The 13,679-nt window shown below is 39.4% G+C and overlaps 1 non-coding gene across 1 annotated transcript; it reads left to right on the top strand.

Annotated features, from left to right (window-relative positions):
• Positions 1-1,964: 1,964 nt before the first annotated feature.
• LOC129073748 (small nucleolar RNA SNORA25) lies at positions 1,965-2,091 on the top strand. Its single transcript, XR_008529464.1, has one exon. It is a non-coding gene; the product is annotated as a small nucleolar RNA SNORA25 (small nucleolar RNA).
• The last annotated feature ends 11,588 nt before the right edge of the window (positions 2,092-13,679 follow it).

Here is a 13,679-nt window from a genome sequence, read left to right as displayed (position 1 = left end):
CACTTGTGGATATTTTATACTATTTTGATACTATTTTAAATGTTTTTTGAGAGGGGTGGAAGATGGTGAAGGAATGAATGGGAGTCACGCTGACCTCCTCCCAAGACCAAACTGGAATTGCCACTAAATAGTGGAGAAATCACCTGGAAAACAATAAAACGATAGAGGGAGAGGAGCCTTGGAACCACGGACAGACAGTGGATTCAACTCTCACATATCCCAACAGGTGAGAAGTGTGGTGGAGGCTCTAGAGGGTGGGCTGGGCGCCCACAGGCACCAGCACCAGAGGGACATTGAAACGGCCAGTTAGCTCCCCCTGAGAAGAACAGGGTCTGAATCATAAACAGGGACCCCTACACTACAGCAGCTGAAACCAGGAAAACACACAGACAAAACGCAACCCCAAAAAGCTTAGGGGCGCTCTCTGCCAGAGACAGGTGGCTGGAGATGCAAAGAGACATATAAAGGCCCAAAGCAAAAATTTGCAGTGGCAGCCACCCTCCATGATCTCTGCGTAGAGGCAGCAGCAGAGTGGGCTGGTGCCTGGGAAAAGACTGGTGAGGAAAACTTTGTGAAGAGAACTGAGATGGTGGCCGGCAGAGCCCTGGTGATAACTCACCTCCCAATCTGCAGCTACCGTCTCGCTCAGGCATAACGGAATCAATTAACCTGCCTTTTGTGCACTCCACACATAGCTTGTGCATGTGTGAGTGGGGGATGCTAAGTGCAGACAAGCTGGAAGAAATAGAGGATCCCTGGCCAAAGGGGTCACACAGATGCATAGAGAGCCTTGAGGAGAGACTGAAGAAGGAGGCATTGGGGAAAGAAAGGGAAGAGGAACTGGGGAGTCCGACTCCCTCCCCATTCCTTAGTCTCCATTTTGCACAGGCAGGGCTTGCCCCCAAAAAGGCAGAAGGGGCCGCGCGGGAGCCAGACAGCCCATGAACACAACATGGTTCGCAGAAATAGTGGATCCCTGGCTGAAGGGGTCACAGAACTGCCCAGAGACCCCCGAGGAGAGACTGGAAACAGAGGTGCTGGGGAAAGATCAGGAGGAGAAACTAGGGAATCCCAGCTCCTTCTCCTTTCCATAGTCCATTGTGCGCAGGCAGGCCACGCCCCCAAAGAGCCAAAAGTTGAAAAGCACACAATAGAGATCCCAAAACCACCCAGTGCAAGCATGTGCACACATGTCAAGTGGCCAGCGAAGGTTGGCCAGCGCGTGTGTGGACTCCCGACCACGCGGGCTGGTGAGGGCTCCTGCAGGTTGGCACCCATGGGGCCTGCTAGGGAGTACAGAGATTGGCAAGGGCAGGTATAAACCGGAGCCCATGCAGACCTGTGAGTGCAGAGCAGTCTGCGGAAATAGTGGATCATGGGTCCAAGGGGTAACAGCGCGTCCCAGAGACCCCAGAGAAAAGACTGGAGACAGGATTAACCGGAGAGTCCTCGAGCTGACTTCCTCCCATTTTTGTAGTCTCCATTTGGCGAAGGCAGGTGACTCCCCCAAAGAGCCAAAAGCAGGGAAAACACACAATATAAGACCCTAAACTGAGCAGTCTGGGGACACCCACAAGGCACGGCGCCAGAAGAATGCAAGAGGTCCAGTGAATAAATGCCCAGGTGGGCAGGCAGCACGCTCAAGGAGCCAGTGCAAGAGTGCAGGGAGATCCACATAAATAGTGGATCCCTGGCCGAAGGGGTCACACAGCTGCCCAAAGGAGGAGTCAGACACAGACAATAGACTTATGGAAGGCTTAAACAAATGACCCAAGGTCATATAGGGTCAACAACTGACATCATCAGAGGTAGGCCCAGAAAGAAAAGTAAAGCAAAAATAAATAAATAAATAAATAAATTAATTAATTAATAAAAAGACCTGCCTACTACCACTAAAGTTGAATCCACAAAGTCAGGAAATCTAGACGGATCAACTGAAGCAGAAGCAAAAATAAATAAATGATAGGTCATTTCAAAGAGAGCTTATGGAATCAAAACCAGGAGCTCTTAACGCTGTGACCTAAGATTGAAATTCTCTATAGGATGTGATAGACACTCAGTAGTGCTATGGTTTCCTGAGGAGATATAAAATAAAAATAAATAAATAAATTAATTAATTAATTACTTAATAACCTCTCACAAAAATGGGAAGAAAAAGAAGTTCCTCCCAAATGAGTGGAAAAGGGGACTCCCCACAGAGAGAGCTAAATGATATAGAGACAAGGGAACTATCAGATACTGAATTCAAAACAGTGGTTCTAAGGAAGCTCAATGAGCTCAGCCAGCTCAAAGATAACTATGAGAAACTGCAGAGAAACTATCAGGATCTTTCAACAAACTATATCAACCTGGAAAAGGACATAAAACTATCAAGAAGACACAAGACAATATGAAGAATACCATTTCTGAATTGAAGAACACAGTAGAAGGAATCCAAAGCAGGCAGGATGAAGCCGAGGATCGAATCAGTGAGATGGAGGACAAGGTAGAAAAAAGCTCCCAGAAAGAACAAGAAATGGAAAAAAGACTTAAAAAGAATGAAGAGGCATTTAGGGAAATTCAGGACAACCAGAAACGCAATAATATCCGTATAATAGGGATACCAGAAGGAGAAGAAGAGAATCAAGGGATAGAGAACCTCCTCGAAAAAGTAATGATGGAAAATTTCCCTAATTTGAGGAGAGACAGGGTCTCATGGATCTAGGAGGCACAGAGGACCCCACTCAAGAGGGACTCAAAGAGGTCCACTCCAAGACACATCATCATTAAAATGGTAAATGTCAAAGACAAAGAGACAATCCTCAAGGCAGCAAGGGAGAAGGACAAAGGAACATACAAGGGGGCCCCGATATGTCTAGGAGCTGACGTCTCAACAGAAACACTACAAGCCAGAAGGGAATGGCAACAAATATTCCAAGCCATGAAAAGCAAGGGCCTACAGCAAAGGCTGCTCTACCCAGCTAGGCTCTCCATTAAAATAGAAGGGGAAACATGGAGTTTCCCAGACAAGAGAAGACTAAAAGAATACATCTCTACCAAACCAGCACTCCAAGATATGCTAAGGGGACTGGTTTAAGGAGATGAAGGAAAAGAATGAGAGAGAGAGGAACACAGGTACAAAGAGAAAAGATGAGTAAGTTTCTATCAGTAATATCTCTCAATGTGAATGGACTAAATGCCCCAATCAAAAGACACAGGGTAGCTCAATGGATAAGAAAACATGACCCACACATATGCTGCCTGCAAGAGACCCACCTAAGCAAAAGACCTACACAGATGGAAAGTAAAGGGATGGAAAAAAATATTCCAAGCAAATGGGCAAGAGAAAAAGGCCAGGGTTGCCATACTTGTAAAAGACAAAGTAGATTTCAAAACAAAGGCCATAAAAAGAGACCCAGAGGGACACTTTATAGTACTTAAAGGAAGAATCTATCAAGAAGACATCAACATTGTAAACTTATGTGTTCCCAATATAGGCACCCCCAAGTTTATAAGGAAATTGTTGGATGACTACAAAAAATATATATAGACAGCAACACACTGATAGTAGGGGATTTCAACACCCCACTGTCAAAAATGGACAGATCTTCCAAACAAAACATCAATAAGGATATTGTGGAGCTGAATGATCATTAAATCAAATAGACTTAACTGACATAGAACTTTACATCTCAAAGAAGCAAAATACGCATTCTTTTCAAAGGCTAATGGGAGTTTTTCAAAGACAGACCATGTGATAGGACATAAAGCAAGCCTCAGCAAATTCAGGAAAATTGAAATAATACTAAACTTTTTCTTGGACCACAAGGGCTTGAAACTGTAAATTAATCTCAAAGAGAAACTTTAAAAACTTGCACACTCATAGCGACTGAACAGTAGACTATTAAACAATGAATAGATCAATAATGAGATAAGAGAAAATATCAAAAAATTACTGGAAAAAAATGAAAATGAACATACAACAGTCTAAAACCTATGGGACACAGTAAAGGCAGTCCTGAGAGGGAAGTTCATAGCCATACAGGCTTACCTAAAAAAAAATAGAAATACTTCAAATAAAAGACCTAACACTACAACTTCAAGAACTGGAGAAACAACAACACATAAGTCCCAGAGCTAGGAGAAGGAAGGAAATAGTCAAGATGAGAGCAGAACTGAATGACACAGAGACGAAAAGAACTATTCAAAGGATCAACCAATGCAGTAGCTGGTTCTTTGAAAAAATAAACAAAATTGACAAGCCTTTAATCAGACTCATCATGAAAAAAGAGAGAGGATCCAAATAAATAATATCAGAAATGAAAGAATAGAATTAAAAACTGATACCACAGAAATACAAAGGATTGTAAGAAGCTACTATGAACAATTATATGCCAAGAAATTTGAAAACCTGGATGAAATGGACAAATTTCTAGAAAAGTATAATCTTCTAAACTGAAGGAGGAAGAAATAGAAAGCTTGAACAGACCAATAACAGCTGAGGAAATTGAAGCAGCAATCTCCCGGGAGCAGAAACTCCCGGCACACAAAAGCCCAAGGCCAGACGGTTTTACAGGACAATTTTACAAAACATTTAAGGAAGAGCTAACCCCTGTCCTTCTCAGACTATTCCAAAAAATCCAAGAGGAGGGAAGACTCCCAGACTCTTTTTATGAGGCGAGCATCACCCTAATCCCAAAACCAGATAAAGACACTATAAAGAAAGAAAACTATAGGCCAATTTGCTGATGAACATAGATGCTAAAATCCTCAACAAAATATTGGCAAACTGCATCCAGCAATACATTAAAAATATTATCCACAATGATCAAGTGGGATTCATCCCAGGGATGCAGGGATGGTTCAATATACACCAGTCAATAAATGTAATACATCACATAAATAAAAGACAAAAACCACATGATCATCTCGATAGATGCAGAAAAAGCATTTGATAAGGTACAGCACCCATTTATGATCAAAACACTCAGAAAAATGGGAATAAATGGGGCATTCCTCAATGTAATAAAGGCCATATATGAAAAACCTACAACCAACATCATACTCAACGGGCAAAAACAGAAAGCTTTCCCACTAAGATCGAGAACACGACAAGGATGTCCGCTTTCACCGCTTCTTTTCAACATCGTATTGGAAGTCCTAGCCACAGCGGTCAGACAAGAAAAAGAAATAAAAGGCATCCAAATAGGAAAGGAGGAAGTAAAGCTATCATTGTTTGCAGGTGACAAGATAGTGTACATAGAAAACCGTGTAGACTCTACCAAAAAACTCCTCAAGCTAATAAGTGAATTTGGCAAAACAGCAGGATAGAAAGTCAATATTCAGAAATCAAAGGCATTTTTGTACACCAGCAATGAAATAGAGGAAGAAAAAATCTGGAAAAAAAATACTATTCGCTATAGCAACAGGAAAAATAAAGTACCTAGGAATAAATTTAACCAAGGAGGTAAAAGACCTGTATGCAGAAAACTATACAACATTGAAGAAAGAAATTAAGGAAGACATAAATAAATGGAAGCATATACTTTGCTCATGGATTGGAAGAATTAATATCATCAAAATGTCCATACTACCCAAAGCAATATATAGATTCAACACAATCCCTATTATGATACCAATGATATATTTCACAGAAATAGAACAGACATTTCAAAAATTTATATGGAACCACAAACCTTGAAAAGCCGCAGCAATTTTGAGAAAGAAAAACAAAGTAGGAGGGATTACAATACCAGACATCAAACTATACTACAAAGCCACTATACTCAAAACAATCTGGTACTGGCACAAGAACAGACCCATAGACCAGTGGAACAGAATAGAAAGCCCAGAAAAAAGCCCAGGTCTTTATGGGCAACCAATATTTGACAAAAAGGGCAGAAGTATAAAATGGAGCAATAATAGCCTCTTCAACAAATGGTGTTGGGAGAGCTGGATGGCTACATGCAAAAAATTGAAATTGGATCATCAGCTGACACCATACACAAAAATAAACTCAAGGTGGATAAAAGACTTAACTATCAGTCACAACACCATAAGAGTCCTAGAGGAGAACATTGGCAGGAAACTCTCAGATATCCCACGCAGCAATTTTTTCACTGATATGTCTCCTAAAGCAAGGGACATAAAGGAAAGAATAAACAAGTGGGACCTTATCAAAATAAGAAGCTTCTGCACGGCTAAAGAAAACATCAGCAAAATGAAAAGGGAGCCAACTGTACTGGAAAATATATTTGCTAATGATACATAAGTTAGAGGTCTGATCTCCAAGATATATAAAGAATTCAATCGACTCTACTCCAAGAAGACAAATGATCCAATCAAAAAATGGGCAAAGGACCGGGACAGACACTTTTCCCAGGAAGAGATACAGAGGGCCCAGAGACATTTGAAAGGATGCTCGGCATCACTAGCCATCAGAGAAATGCAGATCAAAACCACAATGAGGTACCACCTCACACCGGTCATAATGGCCATCATAAACAGATCCACAAACAACAGGTGCTGGCGAGGCTGTGGAGAAAAGGGAACACTAGTACACTGTTGGTGGGAATGCAGACTGGTGCAGCCATTGTGAAAAGCAGTGTGTAATTTCCTTAAAAAGCTGAAAATGGTACTGCCTTTTGATCCAGTGATTCCTCTGCTGGGACTATACCCTAAAAATCCCAAAACACCAATTCAGAAGAACCTATGCAACCCAATGTTCATAGCACAATTTACAATAGCCAAGTGTTGGAAGCAACCGAAATGCCCATCAGTAGGTGATTGGATCCAAAAACTATGGTACATTTACACAGTGGTATACTACGCAGCAGAAAGAAAAAAAGAACTACTACACTTCGTGACAACATGGATGGAACTCGAGAGCATTATGCTAAGCAAAATAAGCCAGGGGATGAAATACAAATACCATATGATCTCACCTATAAGAGGAACCTAACCAACAATACAAAGATTTAAGGAAAATAAGTCCAGCAACACTGAAAAGAAAAGAAACCAACAGAGACAAGAGGGAAGGAGGGAGCGGGGGGCTGGGGGAAAAAAAGGGAAGGGGAAAGTCATGTAACATATAGCACGGACTCATGGACAAAACCAAAGGGGAATAGTTGAGGGAAGGAGGTGGGTGGGGATGGGGTAAGGGAAAGTGGTGGGGGGAAGGGAGAGACAAATATATTTATAAAGACAAATAAATAAATAAATTTAAAAAGAGAGAAAGAAAAAAATATTTTTTGTAATTTTTTTCCTAATCTTTGCTGGTACATGGTAATTCAATTAAATTTTATATATTAATCTTTAGTTAACACTTGCTTAAACTTATTTTATCCAACAATTTTTAAAATGTTTTGCTTCTCACCCTGGCCAGTCTGGCTCAATTGATTGAAGTGTTGTCCTATAACCAAAGGGTTGCGGATTTGATACCAATTCAGGGCACATACCTAGGTTGCAGGTTTAATCCTGATCTGGGCATATATGATTCCCAGTCCCAGCGTCTACAAGAGGCAACCAATCGATGTTTGTCCCTCACATTGATGTTTCTTTCTCTCCCTTCCTCTCTCTCTAAAAGCAATGAAAAAAATGTCCTTGGGTAGGGATAAAAAGAGAAAAAAATCTTTTGCTCCTCTCTCTATATATTTCTATCATTTAAAAATAATAACCGATTTATTTCCTCTTTTCTAATTATTTTGTCTTTAATTTAGTTTTCTTATGTTATCACACTGACACACAATATTGAACATGGAAAGTAAGAATGAATTTATTTATAGTCTAAATTATGTTTTTACATAACATTAAATATGATTAGATAAGAGGACATCCTGATGCAGTTTTTAAGGATGTTTCCAAATAGACCAATGCTGCTATTAATTTAACATTTCTGTAAGCAGCAGTGTTGAAGGAACAAAATCCTTAATTCTAATATTAGTTCTATCACTAACTGGATAGTGGTTTTGGGAGTTCCTCAGAGGATTTAAAATTGACCTAACACATGTTTTCTAGAATTGAAGTGAGGAGTCAATTAGAGAAAAGGTTAATATGGGAAAGGGACCTTTGCATAAATAGCTACAAGATAAATGAAGCCTAATATTATCATACTTTACTGGACTGTAGATAAAAATGAGAACAAGTTAATATAGTGTACTAATAATTTCATTTCCTCTGCTTAGCACTAGAATAAATATTTCTGAAAGTTCTCAGAAAAGATTGACATGTATTTCCTATTATAATTAATTTCCCTCAGAGCCTTTAAACTCCGTTTGGAGTTCCTCTGCTGCAGACAGCTGTTCTCCGGTTTGTGGTCACCACTGGTCCTTAGGCATGACAAGAGCTGCCACTATTTGGTGCTGTTTTACCAGGTGGCTTAGAGGAACTCTTACACTGGTCATGGTCAGTCTCTCTTAGCTGCCTGGTTTCCCAAAAAGGCCAAGTCACATTCTGATTTATCTCACTATCAGACAGGGTTCTGGCCCTTGTTTACATGCCAGAATAAGGTGCATATTGTAGTATTTTCTATATCTTATGGAAAGCAATTGTTTTGTTTTTACCAACAACTTTCTCCCTGGAATTTGAACATGAGACAGGGAGTAAGAATGAAAATGGTTTTGAATAACTGCCATACCTCTGAAGTCAGAATCACTCCCCATTAAATAACAAAGACCTTTTTTGTAGCTTCAATACAAACTTGAGTGCTAAGACTTCTTCTCATGGACAGGACGGATTGCCTAGTAAAGACACACATAGACAGGTTTCCACATGCCACCAATTTGAAATTTATGCCCAGATATACCTGAATCACAAGCAGTCGATGACACCACCTAGGGACAAGCAGATACTTCCTATAATAACATAGCAAAATATGATTATCCTTGGGTTCTTACATGATTTATGTTTGTATCAGGAGAGGAATACAGTGTAGTCCAAATAACATCACTGTGGAATGATTCAGGTTTGGCTTCGTCTACTTGTCTCCATTTCCTTAATCTGCACTAGAATTTAGAATCTGATTTTATAACAAATCCTCGGTTTCTTCTGTGACAGAGAATTTAATATTTACTTCATAGTTGCCATTAATGCCAATTAAATTTCATGTTTGGAGATAATTATTTAGAAAGACCTCTATGTTGTACATATTTTTATTTTGAGATTTAATTCTGAAATCTAATATATACAATAATATGCTGTTATTTCTGTGAAACAACAGACCTATGTCATGATAAAATGAGTGAAAGTAATTGTTTGATAGTATTGTTTGTATGTAGATAAAACAGTACATTGTATTTTTTACTTTTCAACTCAATCTAAGATTCTTAGAGTATATATCTTTAATGACATTTATATCTTTGAATTTGCAGCTGTAATTCTTATATCATTTTTATGTCATGAAGGTGATAATTATCAAGAGTAAAAATTTGACATTGTGGTATGAGCTGTGTATAATAAGAAAGCCAGTAACACTGCTAATTCAAGAATATTTGACAATCTGACTAATGCAGAATCCAAGTAAAAGAATCTCAGAACATCTTAAGTAATATAATGCTTAAAATAGGCTTAGTTCAAGTATACAATATTGTATTATTAATAATAGTTACCATGTTGTACTTTAGATATTCACTACTTACACTTCTTATAACAGAAACTTCTGCCCTACATCATGTCTGAGTAGATCTTAAGCATTCTCACCACACACAAAATTTACCCATGCTAACTATGTGAAGTGATGGATTTGTTAATTATCTTGATCTTGGTAATTATTCTACAAGGTATATGTGTTAGTATGTGTGTATGTAGGTATATATATATATATCTATATATGCATGTATATCAAATCATGTACACTTTAAATATATACCATTACATTTGTCAATTATTCCTCAGTAAATTTAAAAAGTAAAAATAGGCCTAGTTCATCTAAAATTGTAAAGATAGTCAATAGCATACTTTTGCAAATTAGATTAATTTGAAAATATATTTTCTTCATTTCCTAAAACAGAATAAGGAAGAATTTCATATATTTAATTATTCTGGCAAGTATACATTAAGGATATTTGGAAAGAACCTTACTGATGTTAATAATATTGCATCATAAGGGCCATCATTTTATTTTCCAGCTATATTGAGGTATAATTGACAAATAAAATTTAAGATATTTAGCCCTGGCTGATGTGGCTCAGTGGATTGAGTGCTGACCTTAGAAGCAAAGGGTTGCCAGTTCGATCCCCAGTCAGGGCACATGGCTGGGCTGTGGGCCAGGTCCCCAGGAGGGGGCGCGTGAGAGGCAACCACACATTGACGCTTCTCTCTCTCTCTTTCTCCCTCCCATCCTCTCTGTCTAAAAATAAATAAATGAAATCTTTTTTAAAAATGTAAGATATTTAAGATGTTCAATGTGATGATTAGATATACAAATACATATACATGTGAAAGGATGTCTCCACTGAGTTTGTTAAATATTTATCACCACACTTATTTATTTATCTGATTTGTTTGTGTGAGGACCTTTAAGTTCTATTCTCTTTCCAAATCTCAATTACCAAGTTAAGGGCTCTAATTTTCTGAAATACTTTTTTAGATTTTTGACCTGGATTTACATTCATAGAACATACCAAATTTTGTATTTGTCTCTTATGTCTGATAATTTATAGGCTATGGAATAGATGACTAATTCTTGAAAGATACGACAATGTACTATTAGAAAATGTTCTCTAAGATAGCAGTTTCTGAGCTGGGCTCTCAGTCACAACACAGTCCTTCATAGGGGCATGGGAGGTGATTGTTAAATTACAAATTGTTGATACTCACAGTGATGCTGTTTACTTATGCATAGAAAAGTAATCACAGATATCTTTTATAAGTTAACATTCTAAGTGTTTTTTTGTTGTAACAAATCTGCACACAGGATTTGAGAACCACTTCTCTATCATGTCTTGAATTATTCTCATTTAATATGTCAGTACTAAGCGTGGCCATCAGCTAGAGAGATTTTTCTGAATTTCACACCAGAAGATTTGTAACACAATGATAGAGAAGCATTCTTTCCTATTATTTGGCCCACATTTATCATTGGTAAATGCTTGGTTGGTTTTTATTTCACTTTTTTTCATCAAAACAGTCCCTGGTTTATCTGCTTAATAAAAGACTAAAAGTTACTTTCATATTTGACTGAGTAGGGAGTCTATTTTTATGTCACATGCTGTTTATCTTTATATCTCTTTTAAATATAAACACCATTCCACAAATAAATCCAAAAGGCTGAATTAAATCATGTTTCAAATATTTTGAGCAATGATAAGTAATCTATGCCAGCTGACAACTTAATGCCCATGTAGCTGCATAATTTGACACATAATAATACCTTTGTCTTCCAGAGGAGAAACATGGCTTAGAGGTGAGGAGACTTTCCCTGAGTCCTTCATAGGGATACAGGAGAGTAAGGCCTAGATAGTGGGCATTCCTAGATCAGATATGCATGGAATAGTACTCTTAGAAGTGGGAAGTTACGACCATATGTGTGATGATTATCAAATTAGTGCACACGTCCTAGAGGCATGGATGCAAAGGAGGGCTGAGGCTTTTCTCACTAATACTATAAAGGTTCCTGTGAGCCAGTACGGAGCCTCTCAAGTGGGTGCCGTTCTTCAGGGGAGGATGAGAGGAATCTTTTCTGGGTCAAGAAGGAATGGAGGGTGGGACTAAAGAGTGTTAAGGAGGGGAGTAGGTCCTCTTTTGTTCCTACATGTGGATTTTCAGAGCGCACATGATTCAGAGGATCCTGGGAATAAGAGCGGTGAGTCTCCCTTCACTGATGATTATGAGGGAGAATACACAATAGTACCACAAATAAACGTATTACTAGTCAAGTTTGTTATGACAATGCTTTTAATAAAATCCAACAGTTAAAATAGGAACATGTAATTCAAACAGAAGTATAAAGTATTAAGAGTCATTACGAGGGCATATTTCACAGTGACACAGCCAAAGGATCAGCTTCAGAATTGAAGTGTGTAACAGCAAAATTTGCTCAATGGCATAGCATTGTAATCAGGAGCTGCAGTGTATATATACTTCTTAGTAGTTTTTAAATTTTAAATAAATGGGTAAAGTCATGTAAGGGCCAGGACATAGTAAAGGCAATAGCTACAGATATTGCATTTCCTGATTTTAAAAATGTAAGATTTATTTAAACATAGTGGTATCTCAAGAATAAATAGTTCCTTGCAAAAATTTTGTCCCTCTGTATCAAGGAACATGTAAAATCTGAGACCACTGACCACATTCAGGCCTTCTGTGTTGTAGCATGGTGTTATTCACATGAAAACTGTTTAAAATTCACACAAGTTGTTGGGAACACACATTTTACTTCTCCCTTTAAAACCAGACATATTATTTTTCTAAAAACATTTATCTGTTGCTGATTCTTAAAATGATAATTTTATATAGAGAAATATCATGATGACCTACATAAAATGAAATGATAAAATAAATCTAGGAATAATTGATCACATGAAAACATTTTCTTCACCTCCATCACGGTAAAATTTATCTGGAAGCTTTGTTTCATATCCACTATCACCTATATGATATTGACCAAGAGATCTTGGGTTCTGTGTGTTACGTCGTGCAGCGGCCAGATGGGGCGTGCCCGCGGCAGGGGTCGCCGCTCTTCCCAGGAACAGTCAGCAACTTCCATGTAGGGGGTTGAGGGGGAAACGGAGTGCATCGCAGGGAGCGCGGTGCTCCCAGGATCTGAGGGTTACCGTCCGGGGCCAGCTGAGATGGGACCAGGGCTCTGAATCCTGCAGAGCCCACCCCGGGCTTGTCATGGATGGGGGAAATAAACATGAGTCATCACAAACACTCCTCTGTTTGCCAGGAGAGTGGATGATGTGGCACATCTGTCTAGTGGAGAAGGCCCCGAGTCCCTTTGTTCAAAGGCTTTTTTGAAAAGATTATCAGTGGGGCTAGGTAACAGGAATGCACAGGTTATCTCATTACATGCGTATGTTAATGTTCTCAGAGAATGGGTGATGTTTTGAAGAAAGTAAATGGCAGGAACACACTGATTTACATGGGTCCAAGAGGAGAGTAGTAAGCAAGAGAAGTGAATAAACATGAGAGCGTAGTAAACATAAGAGTGCCAAGGATATAGCGTTAGGGCCTGTGAATAATGTAAATTTCCTTCCCAGAATGAACTGGCTAGAGCTTTTGAGGGAAGAACAGAGCACACTTTAAGAAGTTACTTTTACTTCTGATTTCCCTGGGAACCGCCAGATCTGGTTTAGGATTGATTTTGGTATTGTTTGGAGCCTGAGCCAGGCGCGGGGAGCGAACGGCCAAGAGACAAGGAGACTGCTTTCGGATAGAATGAGGACTCCAGCCATGTCCTGGCTGAGCCGAGAGGTGCGGGCCTTTCTGTCCTTTCTCTGTGTCCCCCAATTTCTTGTCTCCTGCCAATATTTGATCGGCCTCTGTCTTAGGTTGTATATCTCAGCTTGAGATAACTTACCCATCATTCATCACCAATCATCCATGGGACAGGAGAGGGACAAGAGATACGCCCCTGCCCCGGGGCGGGGCGGGGGGGGGGTGCGCAGCGGGGCGTGGGGGAGGGGGACGGGACAGGTTATGTCTCCTCAGGAGCCTGTTTCTCCAGGGCTTCCCTGATTATTTCCAACCTTGGGGCCCTC

This window comes from Pteronotus mesoamericanus, unplaced genomic scaffold, assembly GCF_021234165.1.
Source record: "Pteronotus mesoamericanus isolate MK-2021 breed Mesoamerican mustached bat unplaced genomic scaffold, CSHL_Meso_final contig_42, whole genome shotgun sequence".
In the NCBI taxonomy this organism is placed as follows: Eukaryota; Metazoa; Chordata; class Mammalia; order Chiroptera; family Mormoopidae; genus Pteronotus; species Pteronotus mesoamericanus.
Note: the sequence above shows the minus strand (reverse complement) of the source record. Positions and strands in the feature narration are given on the sequence as shown.